Below are 27,933 nucleotides of genomic sequence, written 5' to 3' on the forward strand. Positions count from 1 at the left end.
CTGAAGGGCTTGAAGACTTTGCTTACCTCTCTGCACTTAGGGTTGTGTATGTTCAAGGTATTGTGTGTTAAACACAGGAGCCTGTTCAAAGCAAACCCAGATGGGTGGCACCATTCCTTGTCTCTGTGTCCTTTCCCATGTGACTTTCTAATTCCTCCCACTAAAGGGCAGAGTGTACCTCTTTGACCCCTGATTTTGGATTCAGCCATTTAATTTGATTTGGCCAATGGAATATTAGTAGATTCAATGTAATCAGAAACTTGAAACAGGCCCACATACTGGGGCTTGCACTCAACAAACTCAGCTCATTTCCACCATCAATGGCAGAGACACGTGGAGCAGAACTGCTCCGATGGACACACGGACTCTCAGTGAGAGGCAGAGCCTCGTTGGCCTCCGCAGCTGGAAGCCAAGGCCTCAGTGAAGCTCGGCTGAAGCCCAGCCAACCTACAGACACATAATATTCATTCATCTTCTACTGCATGCTCTGTGAGGACATGAAAGATGGGTTCTTCAAGATCAAGTCTCAGAAAGCAAACTCTATTCCTGCCTGAGAATAAAAGAAACAATAAATTCTGAAGGGAAAAAAAAAACCATAATATGATGCCAAATAGAAAAGCCAACGTGAGTACAACATGTTCTATGTGTTCCCTGTAATGCTTCCAATGGCTGGGGGTACCCACATAATGTTTTGAAAGATTACAAAAATTAGGTCAGTGCTTATGTCTATTTTTAAGACTAATTATAAGGCTAAAGGGTGGCTTTTTAAAATGCATATTGGATGCACCCAGCAGGAGGGGCTCTTAAATTATGAGAAAAAAGTAAGACTAAAATGAATTAAAAACACTAGGATGATTTTCAAAACAAAGAACAAGTTATTTAATTTGACATTTGATTTTCATAATTCCTTCTGTTAAAATTGTTGAAGTCTCCTAGCTAAAAGCAAAACTCTAACAGCACTACTAATCATTTTCATCTCTAGTTACCAAAAAGGATGCCATAAAAACGTGCAGTAGACAGTAAGAACTTGGCTGGTCAGATTTACGCAAAATATCCAAACACCCTACACCCCCGCCCTTTCCATATAGATGGTAGTAGTGACTAGAAATGAACTCTGGTTTGAGAATTGAGTTTATAATGATTTGTCTGCAACTATCTAGCTAAATTGAGCACACTATGTAGAATAAGAATCCCAACAAGAAAAATACATATATTTTTAATTAAATCCTATAAGCAGAAACAGGCTCGAACATCTCTGTGTTGTGAGCCTACAACTTCCCATTGAAAGGGGGTAAGAAAACCTTAGCTATGGCCTGAAATTTTGTAACTAATAAATAAAAGCTCTTGTTGCATTGAAAAATGATAAAGTCAAAATTTTATAACTCCTGTTAGGTTCATAAACTTCTGATTAAAATGAAATATAGTTAATAATTAAATGGCACTCTCACTAAATTTTTAAAGTGAGGCCATTTAATTAATTGCCTTTGAATGAACACTTTATAAATACCACGTTTGGGGTCTAAAAATTCTTTTAACTTTTTTATACATTTCCTGCAGGTATTGGTAAAATGGGTTTTTTTTTAGTGATTTTATTTCTATATATAGTTTTAATTTCCTACTTTTCAAAGTAATTCATAAATCAGAAGCATCCAAGACATACCTAAAAAAAATAGAAATAGCTCCCTTGTTAAACAGAATTTAGAATTTGTTTATATTAGCTAGAAGTCATTTGGGCATTTACTCTGAGAATTCATTCTTATGTTTTGATCTGGGAAAATGGACTCAGGAGTCATATAGCCCAGGGTTGAATTCATGTCCCTTTGCAATAATTCCTACCTCTCAGGGCTGTTGAGCAAACTGAATGCAATGATGTAGGAAAGTTACTAGCAAATTATAGGCACTCCATAAATATTAGTCCCTTCCCTTTCCTACTGCCATGTGCCAGACATAGAGCTGGAAGATTTTCAGTCAAATCAGAGGCTTGGAATTGGATTCCTTGAATACAACTCAGGCAGTCCCAGGTAAGAGTATACATACCCACATTTACTTAATCCCTCAATAAATAAATGAAGATTCTGTTTCCCTTCCCATTGCTTCTAAGAATTTTATTCTAAAGGTCAGTGGGACAAAGTGAAGCTCTTGATGGAAAGCGTGAAGGGAAAAGATGAGTCAAGAGAAAATTTTTCACTCCCCTTCCCAGAATCCTTCTCTCTGTCATCAGCTCCCAGCCCGAGGGCCCTCCCCTGCCCACCTCCCACTTTCACACCCTCTCTGCAGGATCATGTCCCACACATACTCAGCTCCAGACCACAACGCTTCATAGGAACTTTCAGATGGATCTGATGTATTATCAGATGAAAATAATGCCTTTCATGTACTTATTCAACAAATACACATGGAGTACCATTTATAAGCCAAGCGGTATAACTTGAAACTACGGTTACAATGGCGTGTATAGCCTGGTGGAAAAACAAACAGATCAACAGCTTACTATCCAGGTAGACTCTGTAGGTGGAACAGGGACTCTGATAAGCAAAGTAAACAGGACAATGGGGGCACACAGGCAGGGGCGAGGGGACAGCAAGGAGCATGTCTAGCAATACTTAACAATGGTAATTTTATATAAAAAATGTTTTTGAAGTACACTCAGCTTACAATGTTGTGTTAATTTCTGGTGTACAGATTGTGACTTTAATTATATATATAAGTTCCTTTTCATAGTCTTTTTCATTATAGACCATTACAAGATATTGAATGTAGTTCCCAGTGCTATGCAGTAAGACCTCGTTGTTTATCTATTTTATATGTAGTAGTTAGTATCTGCAAATCCTGAACTACCAATTTATCCCTCCACCCTCCCCCTTTTCCTCTAGTAACCATAAATTTGTTTTCTATATCTGTGAGTCTGTTTTGTACATGAGTTCATTTGTGCCATTTTTTTAGATGCTACATAGAAGTGATACCACACAGTATTTTTCTTTCTCTTTCTGGCTTTTAACTTAGTATGACAATCTCCAAGTCCATCCATGTTGCTGAAAATGGCATTATTTCACTCATTTTTATGGCAGAGTAGTATTCCATTATAAAAATATACCACAACTTCTTTATCCAGTCATCTGCTGATGGACACTGACGTTGCTTCCACATCTTGGCTATTGTATATAGTGCTGCTAGAACACTGGGGTGCATGTATCTTTTTGAATGAGAGTTTCCTCTAGATATATGCCCAGGAATGGAATTGCTGGATCATATGCTAAGACTGTTTTTAGTTTTTTGAGGAATCTCCAAACTGTTTTCCATAATGGCTGCACCAAACTACATGCCCACCAACAGTGTAGGAAGGAATGTTTTCTCCACACCGTCTCCAGCAATTATCATTTGTGGACTTTTTAATGATGGCGATCCTGAGGTGATAACTCATTATAGTTTTGATTTGCATTTCTCTGATAATTAGTGATACTGAGTATTTTTTTTCATGTGCCTATAGGCCATTTGTATGTCTTCACTGGAGAAATGTTTGTTGAAGTAACAATGGTGATTTTAATATAAAGGCCTAAAATTGAATATAATCTAAATGTTGAAGAATAAATGTTATATAACTTGTATCACATTAATTAAAAATGACATTTCAGAAGAATATGTGATTATAGGGCAAATATTAATTGTATGTTAATCTATGAAAGAGCACACTACCAAAAGTCTTTACTGTATTATTCAAGTTTTTGTTCAAAGCAAAAGTGTGTATGCATAGAAAAACAGTAGAAAGATGTATAACAAAATGTTAGTGGTTTAACTCTGTTCAAAGATGATAAGCAATTTCATTTTTTAAAACTCATCTGCAGTTTCTAAATGATCCACAAAGAACATACAGTAATTCTGTACTTTATCAAAGATATACTTTTAATTTAAAATATTTTTTGAAGTTGATCCAAGCAACAAATACCTACCAAATGCCTACTACACACAGAAAGAACCGTGTAAGGGCTGCAGCCACAGAGCTAAAATAAGAATGCCCCGTGCCCTGAAGCAGCTCCCAGCACTGGGATGCAGGCATGTAGTAAATACCCACGAGTAAGACATTGCCCAGATCTTAAGTTAATAAACCCTGATTAAGTGGGGAGGGGATGGCTCAGTGGTAGAGCATATACTTAGCATGCATGAGGTCCTGGGTCCAATCCCCAGTACCTCCAATAAAAAAATAAATAAAATAAATAAATAAGCCTAATTACTTTCCCCCCAATTTTTTTAAAAGCCTGATTATTTACCCAGAACTGACGTTTCCCTAACCACTACAACCGAGACAACAGGAAGACAAGGCTGCCTTTGTCTTTTGTGACTAACAAATTAATGAAACAACAGGGTGTTAAGAATATCCTTCAGCTATCCTCTGTTCTAACATTTATAATTACCAGGAAACTGTTAATACCATTAATTACATTGTGATAACCAAATTTTATTGAGCACTATTTCACAGTATTATTAAACAATGCTAAGAATTAACTACCATCACTATTCCCATTTTATAGATGTGGAACTGAGCCAACAAAGAGGTCAAGGTCAAGGCTGCACTGCTTATAAACAAAGGAGCCAAGATTTGAACCCAGGCAATCTGAACCTGGAGCCCAAACCCTTGACCATTATGCTTTGTGGTCTCCATTTTATGAACATTAGCATCATCTCTAAATAAGAATAAGCCATCACATATTGCTGATTGCACATGTCAGAGAGAGAAAGTTGGGGAGAACTATCTGAGGGCAGGGCACATGTCCTCAGTGCCTAGCACAGGCTTCGGACACAAGGACACGAAATAAATAATTTGCAGTATGAATGATCCAGAATGAGGTTCATTTTTGAAGCATTCTGCCAAGTCTCAATATCAGCTTATTTTTAAAAACTATTTTCCTCTCCTAAAAAACAAGGACAGGACAAGGAAAGGTCTGTTTAACAAAGGGTCTCAATCTATATTTTTTTGAATTTTAATGCCAATCTTATAGCAATCATAAAGGTTAATATACAGTAACATCATACAGATAATTTTGTTTATTTGATCTAAGGAAAAAAATGATGTGAACTCTAAGCTTACGTTCATCTAGTTAGCATATAGAGCACTTAAGACTTTTTTGAGTTGGTTACAGATTTTACTGGAGTATATGACAAGTCAATTTTATGAATTGCAGACAAAACTAAATTGCCATCAAACGACTGTACAAATCAAGGTTTTCATAAAAAAAGACATATGGATAATTGTATATTTCTAGAAATGGCAGCTTTGCTGGCATAGACTGGGAAGTATAAGATAATCTTCTGTCTGTCTCCTGTTGAGATGAACATAAATCACCAACTCCTCATTATTCATTGCCTGTGGAATAAAGCTATCAAGTCACTTCCATTAGTTCCTGTCCTGACGCACTCTTCAACTTAACCATTGCTCAGAAACAGAGAGAGGATCACGTTTCCAAACCCAGATGGAAAAGGAATTAAAGTAGAGAGAACTGTATTATGGGTCTTAATGTCTAGGTCCATGAAGAGGGCTGGCTACATTATAAAAGTATTTAAAGGAAGTCAATACTTTTAATTTCCAAATGTGATTTTCCTCATATTTCACTTTCTAATATTGCATCTCTCCTCCCCTATGTGAATTCTAAGCATTGTCTAGAAGCATCTTCTTGCCTCTGACATGAAGCCATGCCATGTCCTCTATCACACTCAAAGCAAGTTAAACAGAAGAGGTACTCTGCAAAGATTTAAATCTTAAGAGAGACAACAGGGATATTGGGAGTCGTAAAAATAAATGAACAAACTTGAAATAAGAGCAAACATTAAAGGGATGGAATGCTTAACTACAATGAATGTGGGGCGGGGGTGCTTCCTTCCCTTCCTTCATGTGAGCAATTAGATTAGTAGGACAACAGTGTTTACTTTGCAAACACAGCTCTCTGTATGACAGATATTTTCTGCACCAACTTTCATTATTAATGTTTGGAAACCATACCTGTATGAGATACGGGGTTTAAAATGATTCTTCATTCTGAAATACGTCCAGAAGACTGTGCAGTGCAGGCAACATATTTTTAGTGAATATCTCCCATGTGCAAGGCAGTGTCTAAATTACCCAGCTCAAATGCCTTTCTCCCTGACATGGGGGATGGGACTTATTTCCCTCAACAACATGGGACAATGGGACTCATGTCCCATTTCAGTAACAAGGATAAAGCAAAGCAGTATAGACATGTCGTGTAGTCGGACTAACTTCAAATTCTAGCTCCGTCACTTATGACTTACTAGCTGAGAGAGGAAATAACAGCAGGTGAAAGCTGTCAGCAGAAGTCTGGGGAAAAAGTTAAGAGAGGGAGGGCTGAGAATGCCAAGGCCAAATAACTACAGAGGGTGGTGCCAATGAGCATCAACCCAAGGAGCATCAAAGGGGCAGGAACTGGAGACAACAGGTAGACACAGTCCCTCCAGCTTGCTGGCTCTCTGCTCAGCTCTGACAACATGGGCAGTGGCCTCAGAAGACTGGAATGTTCTTCTCAGCAGACATTGAACAGATGAAAGGTTTTCCAAGAAAACCTCCCCTCGCCCAGCTCAACTGCACTACAGTGAAGGCCACCAATTTTAATGTTCATGCAGAGCATCCAACCAGCTCTGAAATAAATTTGATTTATATAAATAATATTCTGTAATGCTTTCTAAACCTTTTATTGCAATAAAGCCCTCAACGTTTCTTTAGGCTTTCTTGTTCAATTCAGAAAATACCTAAAATCACAGGGTTAGTTAATTTCCTAGTTCAAGATCTAATAGAGCATCTTTTCCTGCTTAACACCCCCAGTAATTTTATACTCATGCAATGAGATGTACAGTAAACATTTATGTAGTACAAATCCTGTGTTAACAAGAAAAGGACACAGGCAGGTATCAGGCAGACCTGCATTGTGACTTCTGACTTTGCCATGTACTTGGCTGTGTGATCCCGAGTAAGTCACTTAACTTCTCTGGGCCTGAGCTTACCTACAGAATTGGGTCACAGTACCTACAGGGCTGATAAGATAAAATGAGATACCACATGTAGAAAGTAGACAGCAATATGCTAGATACACAGTAGTCACTTTAAAAAAAATAGTAGTTTCTTTCTTTTGTATTATTTCTCATCCACCTCATGACCTCTACTCCAACTCTTATGCCTAGAAAACAAATACCCATTTAGAGGCTCTTGGTTTACAACCATTTTAAAGCCTTAAATGAAAATTTGCCATCTTTTTGTCTTCCTGCTAGAATCTCTGATCTATGAGAAGGTCTATGAAAAGGAACTTGTCTTTAAGAAGCTTTGAATTTAGTTGAGGAAATCAACATTCACACAAATTGAAAGGTTACACCTGACCCATTTTATTAACAGGATAAATATAACTCCATATAAGAACAGCTTAGGGAATTAATTCTAATAACCTTCTCTCCATTTCCTATGAATTCCAATCTATCAGCTAGGAATCTGTTAAGCAAAAGAACTGAATTATAAAGGAAAAATTTAGAAGGCTCATCAATGAATACTTTTGAAAAGGTAGTTAGAATCAAGGCTGATCTTTTTCAAAGGTGGGAGGCAGTCTAGGAACCAGGTGACCCCTTGAGTCCCATCCCATCAGGGTCTCTAATTGGTAAAACAGATTAAAATCAATGGATTAAATGGGACCTTCTGAAACTTAAGGAGAGCACACCTGAAAAAACCTGCACGTATATTTCTTTCTTTGATTATAGAGAGTAAGTTGCATCAGGAAATACTTTCTATCATAAATAACTGAAGCAAATTTTAAAGGACAAGTCATCTTCTGGAGAAAAAACTGATCCTTTGAATCAATTTTTTTTTCTGATTCTGGAATGCAATTACAATTCATGTAGTCCTGTGCAGTAGCAGGTAAGCAAGAACAAGTGACAAAGGCTCACAGGTTTAGATCTTCATAAGTCTTCTAAATAGTATGAAGTGCCATCATCTTTTGAAAGAGAAAAATCTTTGTCTGAGAGATGCAATTTCTGAATAACTGATCCCAAGGCTTCCTAAAAAAATGGTGCATACTGTCATTGATGTTCCTTTGAGCCCAAAGATAAATAGTCATAATAAACACATATAAGTCAACTTACTACTTATCCAACATTTAATTACCGAACATCTACTATGAGGGATGCACCATAGAAAAAAGTGAACTAAATGCATTGAGTGACTTGTATTTCTGTTTATCTAACAACAACAAAAATTATTATTTAATGGCTGCCTTCTCTGTCAGGTGTTAATTACTTGACAGGCAGGATCCTAATTTATCTTCAGAACAGTTCTAGGAGATAGATCCTTGTTATTATTATCTTCATCACAATCATCCCCATTACACACGTGAGAAACTACTTGGCCCAGGTTCCCCAGCCAGCAAATAGCAGGGTCCTGGTTTGAACCCAGTCAGTCTAATGCCTGTGCTCACACTCCTCCATTTGAAAAATGGTGTATTCTTCCATCAAAGCCGTGAGTTCACTTATCCTTATGAGAAATTTATGCAAGGGGAAAGGCGTGCGTTTATTTGAAAGTAGCGTGTTTGTTTGGACGAAGTCATCCACAGTCACAACGTGTCCATGTCACAGCTGGGACTGAATCTGGCTCTGTGGTCGGCTGTTATTTCAGTAGAATCTCCTGCAACCGAATCCAAGGAACACATTCTTTCACATCTCTTACAATACATCCTCTAAAATCTCACAAGTTTTATGACTTCTGACATTCTGGCGTAAGAAATATGGCAATAAAGGAAACAGCAGAGCTGACTTCTTTTAAAAATAGCTACAGGCTAATGATCTGGATTGTTAAACTCTGGGTGCGGAGATCTTTCTCAAATATAAACCATTAGGCAGGGATGAAGAGCTTCTTTCCAGAGCAGCAGACGCTGATGGGGGTGACACAGCCCTCGGTGATAATGATTTCATTTCTGTGATGCCAAATGAGTAATATCTGTGTGATCGTGCTGTGTGACGGAGGCTGGAGCGGCCCAGTGACCTGGAGCACCTCCCTGTTATTGAATTGTTGCCATAAAGGTTGAGGCTTCATTTTCCTAGCCGTTATTTTTAAGCAAATTTGCCCAAAGTGAAATGGCAGTTTGCACTATTCGTAACCTCACACCACAAATCTAGTACCTGACACCAAACTGAAATGATAAAATGGCTTTTTCTGGTATCTTTCCATTCCTGCACGGTGGTCTGTGGACAAAGGGAGTAGGAAGAAAAGAAGTTATCCTGTATTCTTTAAGAGGGCAGCTGTTAAAATGCATTGATTATTTTTAAGGAAAATGTTGATTAAGATAAGCATAGATAGGATTCTACCTATGGGTCTTTGAAAGACAGAATTAATTTAGTAAGGCGAGTTAGTTTAGGTGACTTGTTCAACTAAAAGATTATATTCTAGACTGATGGAACGTCTAACTGAAGAGAGCTGCAAAAATAACCAGCCAGCCAGCCAACCAACCTCAACCAACCAACCAACCAACCAGACATATGTCTAAAGGGAGAACACCCTGCCTGGTTTCACAGTCTTCCAGAGTAGGAGTTTCTCACTGATCTGGGCCAACAAGCTTAAACCCAGCCTTGGTTTGATCTGGGTTCTTCCTTGTTCTTCTTCCCTGGCCATTTCCTACATTTCCTTTTATTTCTTGGTCTTTCCACTCCACCTTTCTGAATTCTTCTTGGGTTTTTTGTTATTTTGCTTATTTTTTACGTTCTTCTGCATTTTCTTCCTTCTCTTCTCCTAGCAATACGATGAAGCAGCGTATTCTAATTTTGTTGTTGTCTCCCCATGGTCCTGCCGAGCTCATCCTTTTCCAAAGCTCTAGGCTTTCATTAAGAACACAGCCAAATTAAATCAACCGACAGTTACCAGCTGACTTACACGTAGGCACGTATGAAAACCATGCCATGAATGTTCACTGTGTCCCTGGCTTTTCTGACCTGGATCAAAAAATAAGGAAAAGTCCTTTTATGCTCTCTGATATTTAATCATTGGATTTCATTCCTAAAAGCCAGGAGGAAACTAACGTGGGGCCTCCTCGAGGACATTTCTCATTTGGAAAGCCTGTATTTTAATAGATCAGCGTATCTGATTTTTAAACCAGGACATGTTTTTAGGAGCAACATGGGGCACCAAAGCTATCTGTCTTTCTCCAATATTCATCAGTTTCCCCTTAGTGGTTTTGAATAACAGAAATAAGGTCACTGGAATAAAGCTGCTTCACAAGAAAAAAGCTCCTTCACTTTGATTGTTTTAGCCCTGCCTTCATGTGTTTGTCTGTGATAAATGCCTTGTCTTTGTCTAGCATTATCTACCAGAGAGAAATCAACTGTATAGAATTACTACAACAAGGCGATCATTTCTTTTCAATTTGATATTTCAAAAAATGAATGCCTGTCAAAATGAGCTGACAGTGAGGACAATTAAGGAGTTTGGTTCCTGGGTGGCATATAAGAACCTAAGAGCCTATAAGAGCAAAATATGGTTAATAAACAACCACTCTCCACTCAGTGTGGTGCCACTGTGATCCGGTTGACTTAATGGTCTCTGAAAATTTGAGGATTCTTTTCCTGTCCTGTGGTAACCCTCAGGAGACCTAGTAAAAATTATGACTCTCTTACATGTTTTTAAAGACTTCTTTCCCTTAATCTTGGGAAAACATTGAAAATAGCGAGATTTAGTGATAATGATCTCAATGTGATCATTTTAATTTCTGTTAGAAAGTGCCACCAAATATTAAATGTTAAATAGATCTCAACAAAAATTAGGTCAATGCTAACAAAATCAATGAGAGTGTGCAGAAGGGGTGTGCGTTAAGAGTAAGTACCAAACCTGATCACGCAATAGTCTTACTCAGAACACCCGATAGCCCATCCGGAAGCTAGATAAATGGCCTGTCCACTGAACAATCCATGAAACCCTAGCCTTTCAAAACAACAGTAGGTTATATGAAAAGGAATCTATGTGTGTACATGCATGACTGAAACATTACGCTGTGCACCAGAAGTTGACACAATACTGTAACTGACTGGACTTCAGTTAAAAAAAGAGAGAAAGAAAAAGAGAACAGTAGGTCAATATACCCTTGAGAAGTAGAGTGATACACCTATCACCTTCTTCCTTCCTTCTCCCTTGAAACACACAGGATCAATGAGACACTCAATCCCCTAATAAGAATTGGTGAAACATTCCGATTCATCCACTATTTCACCAGCAGAGTGTTGTGGAAGCATCAGAGCCTGGGCATGCAACCTGGGCAGCCACACAGGACCCACAGGCTTAATGCTCTACGGTCACCATTTTAAGACTCAATTTTTTTTATCAAGGAGCCTTGCCTTTTCATTTTGCACTTGGCCCTAAAATCCACACAGCCAGTCCTGAGCCAGAGATTTGGATTCAGACAGATGCAAAGTTGATTCTGGGCCTAGCACTGCCTTAGTAAAATGGGGTTACCTGGCCTAACATCACTGAACCCCCACTCCCTTTTTGGAAAATATTAATACCCACTTTCAGAGTTTTAATAATTAAGGAAAATAGTGCATATGAAATGAGTGGCATGGCCCCTGTCACACATACGCGCTTAATGAATGTTAGTCCTCTGTCTTCCCCTCTACCCCATTTAATTCCTCACCATCACCGAAAACTACTGCAAAGATGTTGCTGCAAAGATGAGCTGTTGTTAAGGTCAGTATCCTGAGGTTATCAGCTAGCTGGCCTGACCGGGAAAGACAAAAGGAAACAGGGATCAGATTTAAGCCACACCCCAGCACACAGCCTGAACGCAAGGCAGTGTGGGTCAGCAGCTGTCACCTGGTCCTTGTCCTTCCTGTGAATGAAGGAACTAGTGCAGCTGATTGACCTCAGGTTCCAGGTGCCTCGCAGTCTAAACTGAGCTGCCAAGTGCTCTAGGTGGGACTTGTGAGGGAGCGGTAAATTGAAGGACACAGGCTGCAGAGCTGGTGTCTTCTGGAAGACCGAAATCATGGCAGGTCCAGAAACTGATGCCCAATTCCATTTCACTGGCATCCAAAAACATTTCAACTCTCACACTCTCACAGGGAGAATGAATTGCGTACTGGCCACACACAGAAACACTGTTTTGACAGTCTTATACTTCAAGTTAAGGTCTAAAAAAACTCCGGCTGGGAAAGTAACATAAGCGGATTCTAAACTGTACCTCATCTGTGAAGTTCCCAGGCCTGAGGAAGCTAATGTCAGCTCATCATGTGATACTCAATTTGTACGACAAATTATGAACCTGGAAAAAAAATCTATTCAGTTTATTTTAGCTGATCACCAACTTAGAGTTGATAAAAAAGGTTGAATTTGGAGACGGAAAGAAAATTTCTTTGGCATTCTTTGGTCCCTTCCTATCCATGTGGGCATGAGAAAGGGACACAGAATATTTATTTCCCTCTGTCCCAGTTTCCTAGGCTCCCGTAACAAAATACCACAAACCGGGTGACTTTAACAACAGAAATTTATTGTCCACCATTCTGGAGTATAGAAATCCAATGCCAAGGCACTGGCAGGGTTGGTTCCTTCTGAGGGCTGTGAGGGAGAATACATTTCATGCATCACCCCTAGTTTCTGATAACTCACTGGCAATATTTGGCAGTCCTTGGCTTGTAAAGATGCACCACACTGACCTCTGCCCTCAGATTCACATGCCATTTCCTCTGTGTGCATGTCTGTGTCCAAATTTCTGCTCTTTATAAGCACACCATTCATATTGGATTAGAGCCCATCCTACTCCAGAATTAACTCATCTTAACTAACTACATCTGAAATGACTCCAGTTTTAAATAAGGTCACATTCTGAGGCAGCAGGGGTTAGGACTTCAACATATAAATTTGGAGGCAACATTCAACCCATGACATCCTCCTTTAAGCCAAGTAAGACGGTTTGCTTTATAAGGCTCCAAGAACTTGGCCCTTGTCTTCGGTAGTTTGAAGGACTTGGATGTCTGAGAGGTCGGTCTGAAGCTATGTCTGGAGCCGATTCGGTCTGATGACAGAGTAAAGTTGGCTACATTGGTATCTATTTGTTCTCCCACTGACATCAGGACAAGGGGAGTGTTTCCAGGGGACCAAACTTGGACCAAATCTGAAGCCAGCCCAGGAAGATCACCTGGAGGGGCAGAGGGAAGCCAGCAAAGGGTCTGAGCAGGACAGAGACAAGTGACGCACCAAAGGAGAAGTGTACCTCCCTGGGGAGAGCTATTCGAGGTGGTTCCTAGCCAGGGAGCCTTGGAGGAAACTGAACAAGTGTCCAAGACAGAAAGAAAACAAGTCAGCTTCAGTCGTCAGGCTTCATCAGAAGGGGCCAACATCCCATGGCACCAGAATCAGCCAGTTAAGTCAAGTCCTTTCCCCTGACCAGACGCAGCAGTTGGTGAGCACGACAGAGAAGAGCAAGCAAGAGAAAAGATGGCCCTTCCTCATCACAACATTCCAGCCCGAGGGAGGACGTAGACGAGGGAGGGAGAAACTTTCAATCTGAGTGAGCTTGGAATTTTGGTATTCCATTAGATGGGAAATGTTAATTACTAAAATGGGTCTATTCTTGTGATTGAAAAAGACTAGAAAGGTATGGTATGTATGTAAGATTCCATCCAGGAGAGAGGAAGAGCAGGTCTATGGAACAAGTTTAGAAGGGAATGGTGAAAAAAGATTTTAAAGTGGCTTTAAGCCTCCATCCCATCAGTCCAGGTGGTTCCGTCAACAGGGGGCCTGGGCTTCCAGTGCTCGTGGGGGTGGGGGGCGGCGCATGTCAGGGAGGAGCTCTGTGTTTATGGTTACATAAAATACATTTTTTTCAAGTGTCTTCATCACTCATCCTCAATTTTTTTCATCTAAAAAGTATCCATGTGATAAGGTTATTTGTCATAATCAAGCTAAATAAAACTATAAATAAAATGTGCAGAACCTAGACCAATCTTAATACGTACGTGGGGAAGGTCCCCATGCTGCCAATGATCCAGGCAAGGGAGAGGAAAAGAAGTCTGTTCGATTGAACACTGACCCCTACCACAATTAACCAGACATAAAGGCTATAATTTGGACTTCAGCAAGAAAACATATTGATTACTTATATAGTTCAAGGTTTATTTTAAAAAGACAAATTACTATAAGTACTGCATTCTGACCAAGACTGAAGAAGACCCTGATTTAGACTTAGAAGCACTTCCTTTATGTGTAAATGAAAATCAACAAGTCACACCCAGGAGTTACAGCTGCTTGGACGTTGGGAGCTCTGACACAGAGGTGGTATTTGAGCAAGGGAGAGGTTAAAATTTGAATATCACTTAATACCATAATATGTTGGAAATAACAGTGTCAATTAAAATGGCAGAAATATTTCACCATTTAAAATTACAATGCTTGGCAGGTGGGTATAGCTCCGTGGTGGAGTGCGTGCTTAGCGTTCACGAGGTCCTGGGCTCCATCCCTAGTACTGCCAGTAAAATAAATAAATAAGCAAACAAATAAATAAATAAATAAACCTAATTACCTTCTCCCCAACTCAAAAAAAAAAAACTTTAAAAAATAAAATAAAATTACAATGCTTAAAATACGTAATATTTGCCTGGAAATCTTGGGAACAGCAAAATCCCTGCCAGTTCTGAGTGTTCTTGGCTACATTTCGAAAGGAAAATCATTTTATGCTACGCAGCTTTCTTTGTGCTTGTTTTCCTCAGTGCACAACCAGCAGGATCAAAAGTGTAAAAAAAAATCTGGTAAATACCCAGTGGAAAACCTCATCTTAAATTCACATTAGAACTGAATTGTGAAAAGCAGTGAATTTTGAGAGCCCACAGAAAATGCCCAGGTTGTGCACTATTTCTATTTCTAATCTGCTTTTTGTATGACCTAAGAAATCAATTTAAACAACTCCACAGTTTGTTTTACTGGAGACCGTCTCTGTGAATTACCCAGTGACAGGAGAAAACGGTGTTGGTGTACAGGTCACAATTTCTTCGAGTTTCCTGGGTTTCATCTTTGCTTTCACCCTGACTTTTGACACAACTATGGCACCAAACTTCTCAAGGCCTTATAGATAAATCCTACTGGAAAGTCACTACGGAGAGGCTACAGTCTTCCTCATGTCCTTATATAAGTGTTGTGTAGCATGCAAAAGGCATAGTGTTCAGGTTGAATTTTTAGCAGGGCAAATTTAGGCAAGTGCCTTTATGTAGTATACAGTGTTTTGTACTGGCAGAAGAGCTGTTGAAATCATAATGGGTTGGAACTATGAAGGCATTAGAGATGACCGATCTTAACTCCTAACACTGACCAACTGGAAACTGAGGTCCAGAAGATTCCTATTTTCCATCCTCCCATCTGGGTTGCACACAGCTTTAATGAGAGCCCCAATATTAGAAAGCCTCACTGGTTATGTGAATGCCTGTCTATGGATATTTGAATTTCATCTCTCAGCTTTCCCGAATTTATTTTAGCATATATGTGAAATCATATATTCTGCTTTGGATCAATCCATGTATACCACTGTATTTGTTATTCAGAGTAAGAGTGGACAAGAATCATTTTCTTTCCTTACAGATTAACACTGGGGCAGAAAAATTAATTTGAATATCAAGGTGTGTTTATTCTTCCTATATTGTGTTCATTTCTCGAATGTCAAGCAGCTCACCTGAACTCAGAGGAGGCTTATCTTAAAGGGCTGAGACCACAGGTTGTTGACCAGACACTCCCTTCCTACCTCTGGTGATACCCCATAGGGGCCCTGAAGGCAGCACAGAGAGAAGGGAGAACCTTGGAGAGGTAGCAAAAGGAGACATTCTAAGACCTGAAGGGAAGAGAAATCAGAGTGTCCCAAGGGTGAGAGGGACCTGCACAAGGCTGAGCAGGGGCACCCTGAAGAGGAGATACCCAGCAATGAGGTGTGGCTAAGAAGCAAACTCAGACACGGAGGGTTCCAGCTGCACCAAACATTCCTGAGCTCTAAGAGTGCCCAGAAACAGCACAGCCCCAGACCTGAGGTCCCCACGCGAACTGGGACAATGGGTGTCCCAGCAATGACAAATGCAGTCTGATGACTGATGACTGGAAGGACTTCTCCGATGTTTTGCTGATGGGTCAAGATCCTAGGACCTTTGCATACCCCCAAGGAAGAGAGGACTCGGGTAATGACTAGGATTGACTATCCCAACAGGGGCTTGAGGTCGGATGTGTATTGATTTATTAAAAATAAAGAGATGTGTTTCTTGTATAGCTCAGTCTGGGAAATAAGATTCATACCCACTACATGAACCAGGCTCTTCTTTTTAGTTGATAGGAGATCTGCAGGCAGTTAGATATAGAGAAAAAGAAGCCATTTTATGTTTTATCTATTCCACCATAAACAAACTGTTCTATGTTTTATCTGTTCCACCGACTCTGCCAAATCTGGTAAAGATAAAGGACTTGCAACCAAGTCACTTGATGGAGCTGGTGAGAATTTGCCCTGTCTTTCTGGAAATGCATCAGAATTATTAATTGAAGAGAAAATTGTGATGGAGAGACATGTTGATTAAACAAATAAGGCAGTTTATATGTGCGTGTATATATGTATATATACACTCTAGGAGGGGAACTGCTGAAATCATACGGTATTTCTATTTTTAGTTTTTTAAGGAATCTCCATACTGTTTTCCATGATAGCTGTACCAATTACATTCCCACCAACATGTACAAGATGGGATATGGGATTAAGAGATACAAACTATTATGCATAAAATAGATAGGCAACAAGGACATATATTGTACAGCACAGGGAAGTAAGTTTAGGAAGTAAGAATGATCTCACAGATGTAACCTGATTCCTGATGGGGTAGGGGACATGGCTAGATCATTGCAGTTAAAGGGCACATCTTCTTTCACCGCCGCTATAACCAAGTACACAGACTAGGTGGTTTGTAAGCAACAGAAATGTATTTCTCATACTTCTGGAGGCTGGAAGTCTCAGATCACGGTGCCCAGCATGGTGGAGTTTTGACTGCCAACCAGTCTCACTGTATCTTCACATGGCAGGGAAAGAACCAGCTAGTTCTTTGGACTCCTCTTACCAGGACTCTCATCCCATTCAGAAGCTCCACCCTCCCGAACCAGTTACCCCCCTAAGGCCCACCCCCAATACCATCACACTGAGGAGCAGGGGCTCAACGTATGACTTCTGGAGGGACACACTCAGTCCAGAACAGTGTCCCTTCAACTAGAAATTAAACTCTTCGAAAGTCTGAAATTGCATCTAATATCATGCCTTGCCCTCAATGATCTGACTAAGAACATCTCATACTGTAAGTCGCTTCCAAAGCACTTTCACATATATCATCTCACCTTAATTATAACGAATTTTTAATTATTTAGTTATCTCAACCAATACATGGTTAATGGAAATCTTCTCCATGGCAAATACTCTACCAGGGATTCCGTGAGAACAAGACAGGATACTACTTCTCAGTTTGTTTGGAGATAAGAGTACAGGAGACAGACTTGTAAATATGCCAAAAAACCCATTAAGTCCCAAGCAGGACAGTATGAGTTAGGTGCAGGGTGCTGTGGGAGCACACAGGAGGGACACCCAGCCAGCACTGAGGGATCAAGGAAGGCTTTTTAGAGGAGATGCCGTTAGGCAGTGTCCTACACAGCAGAAAGAATAATTTAGTCAGAGTCGATTGGAGGCCCAAAGAGTTAAAGGAAGAGAGTTTCTTACAGAATCTTGAGCAAGTCATTTGATTCATCTGAGCCTCAGTTTTCTCAGCTTTAAAATGGAGATAACACCTTCTTCACTGAGCCCTGGTTAGAATTAATGAACTAACAGAAAAGCTACTTTAAGAACCATAATGCACAAACACTGGCAAAAGGTATTGCCCTTTGGCCCTTGAATTGTTCTAGGACATAAATGATGTTCAGTAAAAGTGGAGAAGCAACATAGCATTTTCCATTTATTAGAAAAGCCTGGAATGAATCTTCAGTTAACTATCCTAGCCTAAAATATGCACCACACTGCCGCCAGCATAAAATGATTGTAGTCAATCATAATAAAAAAGATTTAGTCACAGTGACAAAAGCACAAAGCAAGACAGGGCCACTGGCTGAAAAGAGAGAGAGTGAATATAAGTTTTAAAACTTGCATGTAAAATATAAAGCTGGCAGAGCATTTAATACAATACAGCCTGATAATGCTTTAATGCCTTACTAAAAAATGAAAGAGAGGGACCCTGGCTCATTCATCTCCAAACCCAAATCCCTGCCCCCTTGCCAAATAGAATGCATTCAATAAAAGATGTACATTGTGTACGTGTTGCCTTGAAATTGATGACTTTCTGTAAGCCTGATGCCCCGCACACACATATGCGGAAATACCTAGAACCTAGATGACAGTCCCTTGCAGGAGTCCTTCCTGACTCCCCCTCGTTGCCAGGGCAAATGATCTCTTTCTACTAGTCCCTCATCTCCCTCCCACAACATGTTTCAATCATAGCACTCAGCCCATAAAAGGGCTCTCATGAATAAGCTTTCTCCGCCGATTTCTCTGAGCTCCTCAACAACCGTATCTGGCTGGATTTTGTTCCCACAGGACTTACAGTGCCTGGAATATTGCAGACACTTCTTTAAACATTTACTGAGCTCCACTGACCCAAAATAGAACTAAGATTGGGATCTTAAAGAATGGCTCCTTGAATTTAGCGATAAAAGAGACCCTCTTTTCCAAACCTATAACTGGAATGAAATGCTTGATACACAGTCGTCTTAGAAAACAGTGCCATATCTTGAACATAGTAGGTATTAAATAAATATTTGATGAAGATAAAGTGAGAAACAATGCTTAGTAGTTGTAACTTGGAACTCTCACAAAAGCCTGGGAAAACTATTTAACTGCAATCTGGACATTTTTTCACAATTAAGTAAAGATATTATTGTACTTAGAAATTTTTTCAACACAGCTTGCAATGAAAATGTTTTCTCACTTCAAAAGAAATGTTATTCAGCCAGAAGACTCTGTTCCATCGCAATACCAGTGTGGTCTTTTTGCTGGATTACTTAGTAACAATTTCTCAATGTATTAAAACATACTTGGTAGGAAATTGAATTCCTATCATATAATAATCAAACACTTCTTGCTCTGTGAAGTAAAAATCATCGCTTGAAAAACAGGAAGAAAAAGAGCCAAACACTGCAACCCAGTCTCTGTACTTAGTTTATTTTTATCCCGGAGCCACTGCACTACGGGGTCCTTCAGAATGGCAGGATTAAACAGTCACAGATCAGCTCTGTCAGTCCTTCACCTCTTTCCTCTCCACTGCCCTTGGGAATACGTGCAGTAGGACCAAGGAGTGACCAGCGTTACCTGCACGTGCAGCTTCACCGCTGGTAGGGAGTGCCACTGAGACATGAAGTCTGGGGAAAAAAATGTTTCCAAGATCATCTCTCCCTAAAAACGCCCTGTTACTTACAGCTGGGATTTGATTACTATCATTACTCTTATAAGGACTGATTATCCCCACTGCAAGCTACTGCAGATGTTTCTGGTTCATAAAGATAAAGAACACACCGTCTTACGTTGGTTGATAGGATAAGAAGCTGACAGTGCCCTTCGGGGCATCTCAGAACCTGAAGGAGTGACTGCCTGCGCCCAGCAGGGGCTCCCACAAGGCAACACCACCTTCTTGCATCAACAGAAATCAATAAGCCTAATGCCCTGGTGCGATCCAATCAGAGTGACATCAGGGACTCAAAAGCAGGACCAAAAGCAATAGGGAGAGAAGAGGATGCAACACAACTAACACAGCCCTTCAGAAACCCAATTAACACACATTAGCCATGTTCACAGTCAAAAGAAGGCCCCTGGCTTGCACAAGGTCCAGGGTTCAATCCTCAATACCCCCCGTTAAAAAAGAAAGAAAGAAACAAACAAACAAATCAACCAACCTAATTACCTCCCTCCACCAAAAAAAAAAAAAATACGTATTTTTTTAAAAAACGAAACTGTCTTTCATTTTCCCATAGCTTTTAAAAATGTCTAAACTTTCCGATCTTTAAAGGACCCAGACACTTTACTCCTAATAATTACATTTTATTATTATGCAAATATCCCTTCTTGCTTATTATTATGGCTTTTTTTTAAACCTAGAAAACATGTTGGCACCATTGACTGAAGTGCTTTAAGACAAATTGTGCTCATGTGTTGAGTAGCCTGTCTATGTGATTGCCAAATGACACAAACCATCTAAAGCGACAAGTCCGATAAAAAGAAAAATTTTATGCTCTTTTATAGTTTAACCTATTTTGTTGTAGATGTCACATTCAAAACTTTAGGATAAGTAATTGAACCTATTTTCTTATTAGACTCACATCATTGGTTTCTGTTTAAAAGTTTTACAAGAGAGTCCAAGCTGAGAAGCCCTTCAATGGCTCTGCCTTCTTGGGATAAAAATCCAAATTTCTTAACATGATCTCCGAGTTCGGTGATGGTAACAGCAGCATCAACATCCAGTACCCCTGACTGTTCTAAGCATTTTCTGTATATTAACTCATCTAATCTTCACACTTACTCTATGAGGCATGTACTTTCAGTATTCCACTCTGCTGATGGAACAACAAAGAAAAATAAAGTGACGTAACTGGAACCCATACTCTCTGGCTCCTTGGTCCGTGTTCTTACCCCTAAGTTTTACTGCCTCCCTACCTGAGCTGGACCCTCTGTATTTCTGGGAATTCAGGGCATACCACAGTCCCTCCCACCCACTATATTCCAGCTACACGGCCCTTCTTTCTGGGCCCCTAACTTGCAGTGTCTTCCTCCAAACCAGGCCTCTGCACATGTCCTTCCTTCTGTCTAAAATGCCCCTCCCATTGTTAGAGCAATTTACTCTTCATCCCGTAGGTCTCCGTTTAAATGCCACCTCATAAGAGTCTTCATCTGTCCCACTTAAAATAGCCTCCTTCTTCTCCATTTCCTCCCATAGCACCACCATTTATTACCTTCCTAGCATTCATCACAGTGTGAAATTTTACTTTTTTACTTGCTCTCTGATTCATTGTTCACCTTTATCACTAGACCAGAGGCTACGAATGACTGGGACCACTGAACCCTCAGTGTCTAGAACAATGACTGCACGAAGTGGGCACTGAACAAATAACTACTGAATAAGGAGCTGCTGAGCGAATTGATAAACGAATGAATGGTCTTTAACTTTTTTAAAATCCACGTGTCAGTTCTGAACATCGGTAGTAGCTTCGCAGCCACTCACTGGCTGTGTGTACATGGATGGTTGGAATGGGTGGTCTTGGGAGGGAGGTAGCGCACTGCCTGGTAGTGGAAATGTTCAATTACACAGGTAGTGTCTACTTAGAATGGTGGATGTAAGGGGGATACAAGTTTAGAATGGATAAGGACACACATATCACTCAAAGGAATTTTCAAGCTTAAAAATGATTCTTTTTGAAGGCCAGTTGTCAAGAAGTCACTCCTGAACATCACCACTACCTCCCAAAGTAGCTCAATCTGGAACCATCAGGAAGCTCCGTTAGAAAGACCCTTCATACCCTGGGCTGGGAACTGCCACCCTGTCACTTGCAATCATTTGTCTTCATTCCACCTGCTGAAACGACGTAGAATCTACTTCCAAATCATAAGTGACTGTCCCCATTAAAGTACCCAGGATGGAGCAAAATGCCCCCAGTGGGAATACACAGCTCAGAGTAAGGCAACAGTGGCACATCTTCCCTTAATGACACTTTTTCTTAAGTGGCCACAAGTCCTTTATTGAGTAAAATGGGATAAAAATAAATGTTCAAAAATGACAAAAAATTTAAACAATATGCGCATGTATTTATGTATATGAATCGCGTCTCCTGGTTGATTCATAAATTACTAATAAACAGTCCCAAAATCTTTTCACAGATGCTTCCATGACGTCACTTCTAATTGAGAAATCTGTGAAATCTGTTTCATGGTTCCATCCAGGGGAAAGTTTTTTCCCCCAATTTCCATTAAAATATATTTTTGTTCAGTTCAGTATTCTCAATTGTGGGTGAATGTGCCCTCCAGGAGACCCCAACTCCAGTGTCTGGAGTTTTTTTTTTTTTGTCCTAAATGGTGGTGGGGATGGGGTGCTACTGGCATGTAGGAGAGGCCCAAATGCTGCTAAACATCCTACAAGACACAGAACAAGACCACCTCCACCATTTTATGCCCCCTCCACATATACACAAGACAAAGAATTAACCCCCTCAAATACTTAGATAGTTTCAAAGTGAGAACCCTTAGCCTAAGGATTCTCAGTGGGGGGTGGTACTGCCCCCTTGTGGGAACTTTGGAAATTTGAGGGGTGCCTTTTGGATATTACGGTTAGCACCATGTCCTGCAATCCACAGAATATCATATATTGAAGAATTATTCTACAACCCAAACAACTTTAAAAATCTCCATCTGGTCATTCATGCAGAAGAAGAAATCCACATACAATTATCTAAGCCTAGAACCTAAATCTGTTTTACTATATGTAAATGAAATACTTATTTTTGCATGGCTTTAAGCTATATTTAGTTTACCAGCAGTGCAACTACCATGTAAATTAAGGGAAATGGATACTTTACTTCGCAAGAAACTTAAAAGAGTTGTTTACCATTTTCGAAAACGGAGTCACTAGACAGAAACACCATTAGTGACACTGGAGTGACCAGTACCAATTATGTTTTCAGTTGTTATATGAAATGATTCCAGGAAAAGGTACAAACACTTCACATCTTCAGTTCAATTTACTGTGTAGTCCTTTCCCGTGGTCATCTCCAATTTGAACAATCTAAGAACTTGCTTCTTATGCCATACAGTATTTGATTGTACATTATTTTCTCTTTTTTTTTAGTATCATTTGGATACTATGCACATATACACACATAATTATATTATCTGTGAATTTCATTTCAGGGTAGTCAGGGAGTATTAGGGAGTATCGGACATGAAGAGGAGAGCACTGGGTATATTAGGATTATAAGCCACTGCTCTGGCCCTTCACAGCCTTTTGGGATCTTGATTCTGTTTCCCAATGTTAAGAACACTCACAGCATCTTGCTCTCTTCAAATCTGTTTAAGATGACATTGATATCTTCACCCCAAAATTGATAAAGATGCTTATCCTAAAGCCAGTGACTTGGGTTAGGTAGCAGGACTTAATATACTATACTTGCTCCATGGAATTCCACATCTACCTTTAAAATTACCTGCATACAAGTTAGTACCAAAGACGGCCCTGGAAAATGTCCACAAAACAGGGGCTAGTCACCTGTCCCAACAGAGCCACCGTTTGCTGACTCTTCCTTCTCCCACTACAGGGAGGACATTTCCAGTAAAGTTTCTATAAAATGAAATGGCCATTTGAGTTATTCCTAAGATGTCTTCCAGCAATGAGAAGACAAACTGTCTTAAAAAAAAAAAAAAAACGAAGTCTGGCAGCAGATGGACAGGAAGCAAACAAAGCAAAGGAATATACAACCTTGAGAAAGGAGAAGGGCTACTTGTGTCGAGGTAGCATGAGTGTCTCACAGGTTTTTCTTTCCAAAAAGTCTCAATGAGTCCATACTGAACAATGCATCATTAAATATTCTATATCATCAAGAAGCCCAAATCCATTCTCCAAAATCTGCATTCTTTGAAGCATCTTGGATGAGGAGCATTTGAGAATTAAATATATTCAAGTAGAAATATACCCACACTATCATAAATTGGAAAACTGTATTTTCAAATGATAGGTAGACTTCCTTTATTACATAATTTAATTTCCATCAGACCAAATCACCAATAAGTCTATGTAATTAATTCATACTGTCTTTTGAACATTTCTTAAGTATTTAAGATAAAGTTTAAATTCTTAGTGGTAGGGTACAATTTCTATTACAGGCTACATTAACAAAAACCCTCTGGTTAGGTTACAAAATATGTGTGTGTGCACTTTAGCTTGGGGCAGAAGTGAGAGAACTATTTAAATTCTACTTTTAAATACATAAAATAATGTCAACCTAAAAACTGTCTATACGTAAACAAAACCCTGCTGCTGCAAAACGTATAATTTTAATTGAAACATTTAGAGCCTTTCTGAATTAGTTTGAATTTTGACATTGTTTAGATAAATGTGCCAAAGAAAAATTGCTTTTGTTGTAATACATCTATCTGAGGTTTATTCCACTTGTTCCTTGTAAACCTCAGGAAACAATTTACCAAAATTACAGGGAAGTAAAGTGTTGAAATTACAGCATAAAAGTTTCCTTCCCCTTAAAATTACAGGTAGGAAAACTACAGTCTACAGAAATGAAAATCACTAGTTGTCTCTGCTTTGAAGCCCGATTTTGGTTTCCTGCAAATCTTTATGAAACTCACACCTCGAAAACAAGAGAACCATAATCCACCAGAGATCTGTGACATTTCATGGAGCCACAAGAGACTAATGCTTTCACCTGAACCAAGGGACTATCAGTCAACACCATACCCTTTGATAAATAAGAAAAAGGGGTCGGAGGGTGGGGGCAGCTGGAAAGGGCAGGTGAAAAGCCTCCACAAACTTTGCATCATTACCCAGCTATGTCCTTCACCCCTCATCTCTTCCAAAACCTCTTTTTCACAGGGCTCAGCGGACTTCAGAAGTCACAGCTTTGTATCTTGGGCTTGAAAGAAGATTAAAAAAAAACAGATGGTCTGATGTACTTAGTTGAATACTACCCCCCACCCCACCACCAAGTTCATGTCCATTGGGAACCTGCAAATGCTACCTTGTTTGGAACTAGGGCCTCGGCAGATGTAATCAGATGAGGTCATCCTGATTGAGGATGGGCCTTAAATTCTATGACAGACACACACAGAGGGAAGACAGTCATGTGAACAAAGGCAGAGATTTAGAGCAATGCACCCCCAAACCAGAAACACCAAAGAGCTCAGGCAACTACCAGAAGCTTGGAAGAGGTAAGGGATTATCCCCTAGAGTCTTCAGAGAGAGCATGGCCCTGCTGACACGTTGAACTCAAACTTCCAGTCTCCAGAACTGTAAGAGAGTACGTTCATGTTGTTTCAAGCTATCCAGTCTGGGTAATTCACTATAGCAGCCTAGGGAATCCAACTCACGTGGTCACCTTCCTTACAGGATACACCTACAGAAATACGTCTCCAGGATGATCTGGCAAATGTCCTGGTTCCAAATTTCCCAAATCTATGAAGTCCCAATCTTTGGGGATGGAGCCTAGGAATCTCCATGGTAACAAGCAGTGCCCCACAGGATGTTTACATGCACTACAGTTTAAGAACCACTGGGCACTGGAATGATCCAAAGGTCTGGACGATGTCAGTTTCCTCATGGTTCTCCCTGTGCACCTGCTGTGATTATCATCTAATACAGTGTTAGAGCCAGACAGTCCTGGCCCACAGAGCCTCTGAGCAAGTCACGTCGTTGGTGTTTGGATCAAGTCTCCTCATCTACGCCGGGCACATGGAGTAGGTCCTACCTGGAGGCACCATGAGAAAACATGGGGTTGCTGTAAAGGGCAAATGAGTTCATGCACATAAATGGCACAATGTAAGTTCTCACCAATGCCCAGTTAGTATTTCTTCCTTTCCCATTTTATCTGAACTAAAATCCTTTCTGGATCATCTTTTTCATTTGGGGACAAATTGGACTGTGTCTCTGGAACCCTGGTATTAAAGATCTCATTTACTGCATGCGTATGATGGGTCTTTGGCATAGCATCAGTCTCAGGTGAGCCTTCTTCTCCTGTGTTACAGACAGAAACTGAAGTTCCTAGAGGTCAAGCAACATGACAAAGATATTAGTGGCTTTAAACCCAGGCCTATCTGATTTCACAGCCTCTGTGCGCAGCCTTTACAGTGAACAGTTCTGTGTGTTTCTTGACTAGAAGGGGAAAGAATACTAGAATGTTCCCTGTAGGCTTTCCTAGATAATGAGTTAATCTTATAATGTTATGCATATTAATGTATTATTAACACATTAACGTGCATTAGTATATCTGACTGTACTTTATTTGTATAGAAAAACTTGACTCCAATGGCAAAAAAAAAAAAAGAAGAAGAAGAAAGAAGAAAGGAGGAAGGAATCAGAGAAAATAATCGGTTAATCCCTTGCTATTTAAGGTTCTGTGCATCACGTGAGAGCTAATTACAAACGCAGCATCGCAGACCCCTTCTCAGACCTGTGGAATCAGAAACCACATTTAATAAGATTCCCCAGGTGATTATATGCAATTTACAGTTGGAGAAGCCCTGGGTTTATTCGACTGAGATCAGATAGCTGCAGAAGGGGGGTTCTCAGCACCACTAGATCTAATACTTGGGTGGTATATTTCTAATATGATGTGGGAGTGGAGGAGGGGGTGTCAAGTTTGTAACAAGAAAACCGAGACTACACTGTGGATGAAAAATGACAGGAAAAATACATCCTAAATATGGCCTCCATCAGAGCGCCATCTGTGATTCAGGAAATGACTCCGAAAATAGGGTCAGAGCTATTTCAGCGAGCAGAATTAGAACCAAGGATGGAGTTAGAAATATGGGAAGAACAGGCATGGCTATCCAGGCACAGAGTTAAAAGTCATTACATACTGTGTGAATGAAGGCAGGGCCAGTAAAGAGTAACACTGAGAGCTAACATTTATTGAATGACTAGACTCAGCGAGACAGCAAGATAAATCTATTACACAATGAGCTCATTCACTCCTCTCAACGACCTCATGAGGTTTTTAACAGCTGAAGAGGCTGAGGCTTTGGATATATCTTACACGACAGTGTCAGGCCGGTAAGAGCAGAAATTGGCTTTGGATCTCCCATGCTTCTCCCCCTATCTTAGCTGATTGGCTGACAGATGAAAATGCCTTGGGAGAAATAAAACCTGGACTAGTATTTGTCCAATTGGGAAAACCTCTAATATAATAATAAAAAATCAGCCTCTAAACTGCAAACAGGCACTGAGAATACACAAACATACACGCTGAACGTACACTTGGGGAGACAGGCACAGACAGGGAATGTTTAGTGAGAGCTCTTTCCCTTCCAGCCTTCGGACTTGCAAATTAAGTCTGCTGAACCGTTAGAACATCCACAAAGCGCCTGCACCCACATCTCTAGACCTACAGCTCCAGTAGATGTGAGAAGCTATGCCCCCATCATGTACAAGGACTGAACAACAAACAGTGGAAGAAGGAACAGAAAACCTCCTGGGAAATAAGGCTCCCAGCCTGATGGACTATGACAACCGTCAGTAACCCCCGGCCATGGAGATGCTCCAGGCAGACAGAATCTCCACTCTGAGAGGTTCTTCCTGGGCTTCCAGAGTCTCTCCCTGAGCCTCACATAGCTAGTCCGCTGAGCATCCCTGCCTTATATCATCTTTTATGGGCAATTCACAGCAGTGTTTCATTTAACCCAGAGCCTTTAAGAAACAGCTCTTCTAAGAAACTTAGACAAACGGTCTTCAAGAGTCGGCTGGGGTACCAAACTGAGTAATAGCATATTTTGTGTCCTTTGCTCTGCCTGATCACACACGTACATTTTATATTTTTTATAAAACATGGAACAGCCTCTAACCATCTCACGTCCACTTGTCCCACTGTTTCAATTTACAAATGTCTAGTTTTCCTCATTTCGCTCATCACTTAAGATGTTTAAGATGGATTTAAAGAGAGCTGGAATGGTATTTAAGAGACATGGGATCTCAGTTTTGTCACTAACAAGCTTCATGTCACTGGCAAATCACCATCTTCCTGAACCTCTAGATTTTTGTTTCATTTTGTGGTCATTCATGTTTTGTTAATCAAAGGGGATGAACAAGGATATTTCCTAAAATCCTTTCAGAGCATGAGGTTCTAAAATTTGTTAATACCAGAACTAAAGTTGCAAAAAA

General features: G+C 40.1%; 1 protein-coding gene and 1 pseudogene across 1 annotated transcript in view; one reads left to right on the top strand and one right to left on the bottom strand.

Moving 5' to 3' along the window:
• The window catches only part of PRKG1 (protein kinase cGMP-dependent 1), a 1,109,393-nt gene that overhangs the window by 1,066,543 nt on the left and 14,917 nt on the right, over positions 1 to 27,933 (bottom strand). The gene's annotated exons all lie outside the window — the stretch shown is intronic.
• LOC116282435 (ATP synthase membrane subunit K, mitochondrial pseudogene) lies at positions 12,012 to 12,188 on the top strand (annotated as a pseudogene).

Source organism: Vicugna pacos, chromosome 11 (genome assembly GCF_048564905.1).
Source record: "Vicugna pacos chromosome 11, VicPac4, whole genome shotgun sequence".
Classification (NCBI taxonomy): Eukaryota; Metazoa; Chordata; class Mammalia; order Artiodactyla; family Camelidae; genus Vicugna; species Vicugna pacos.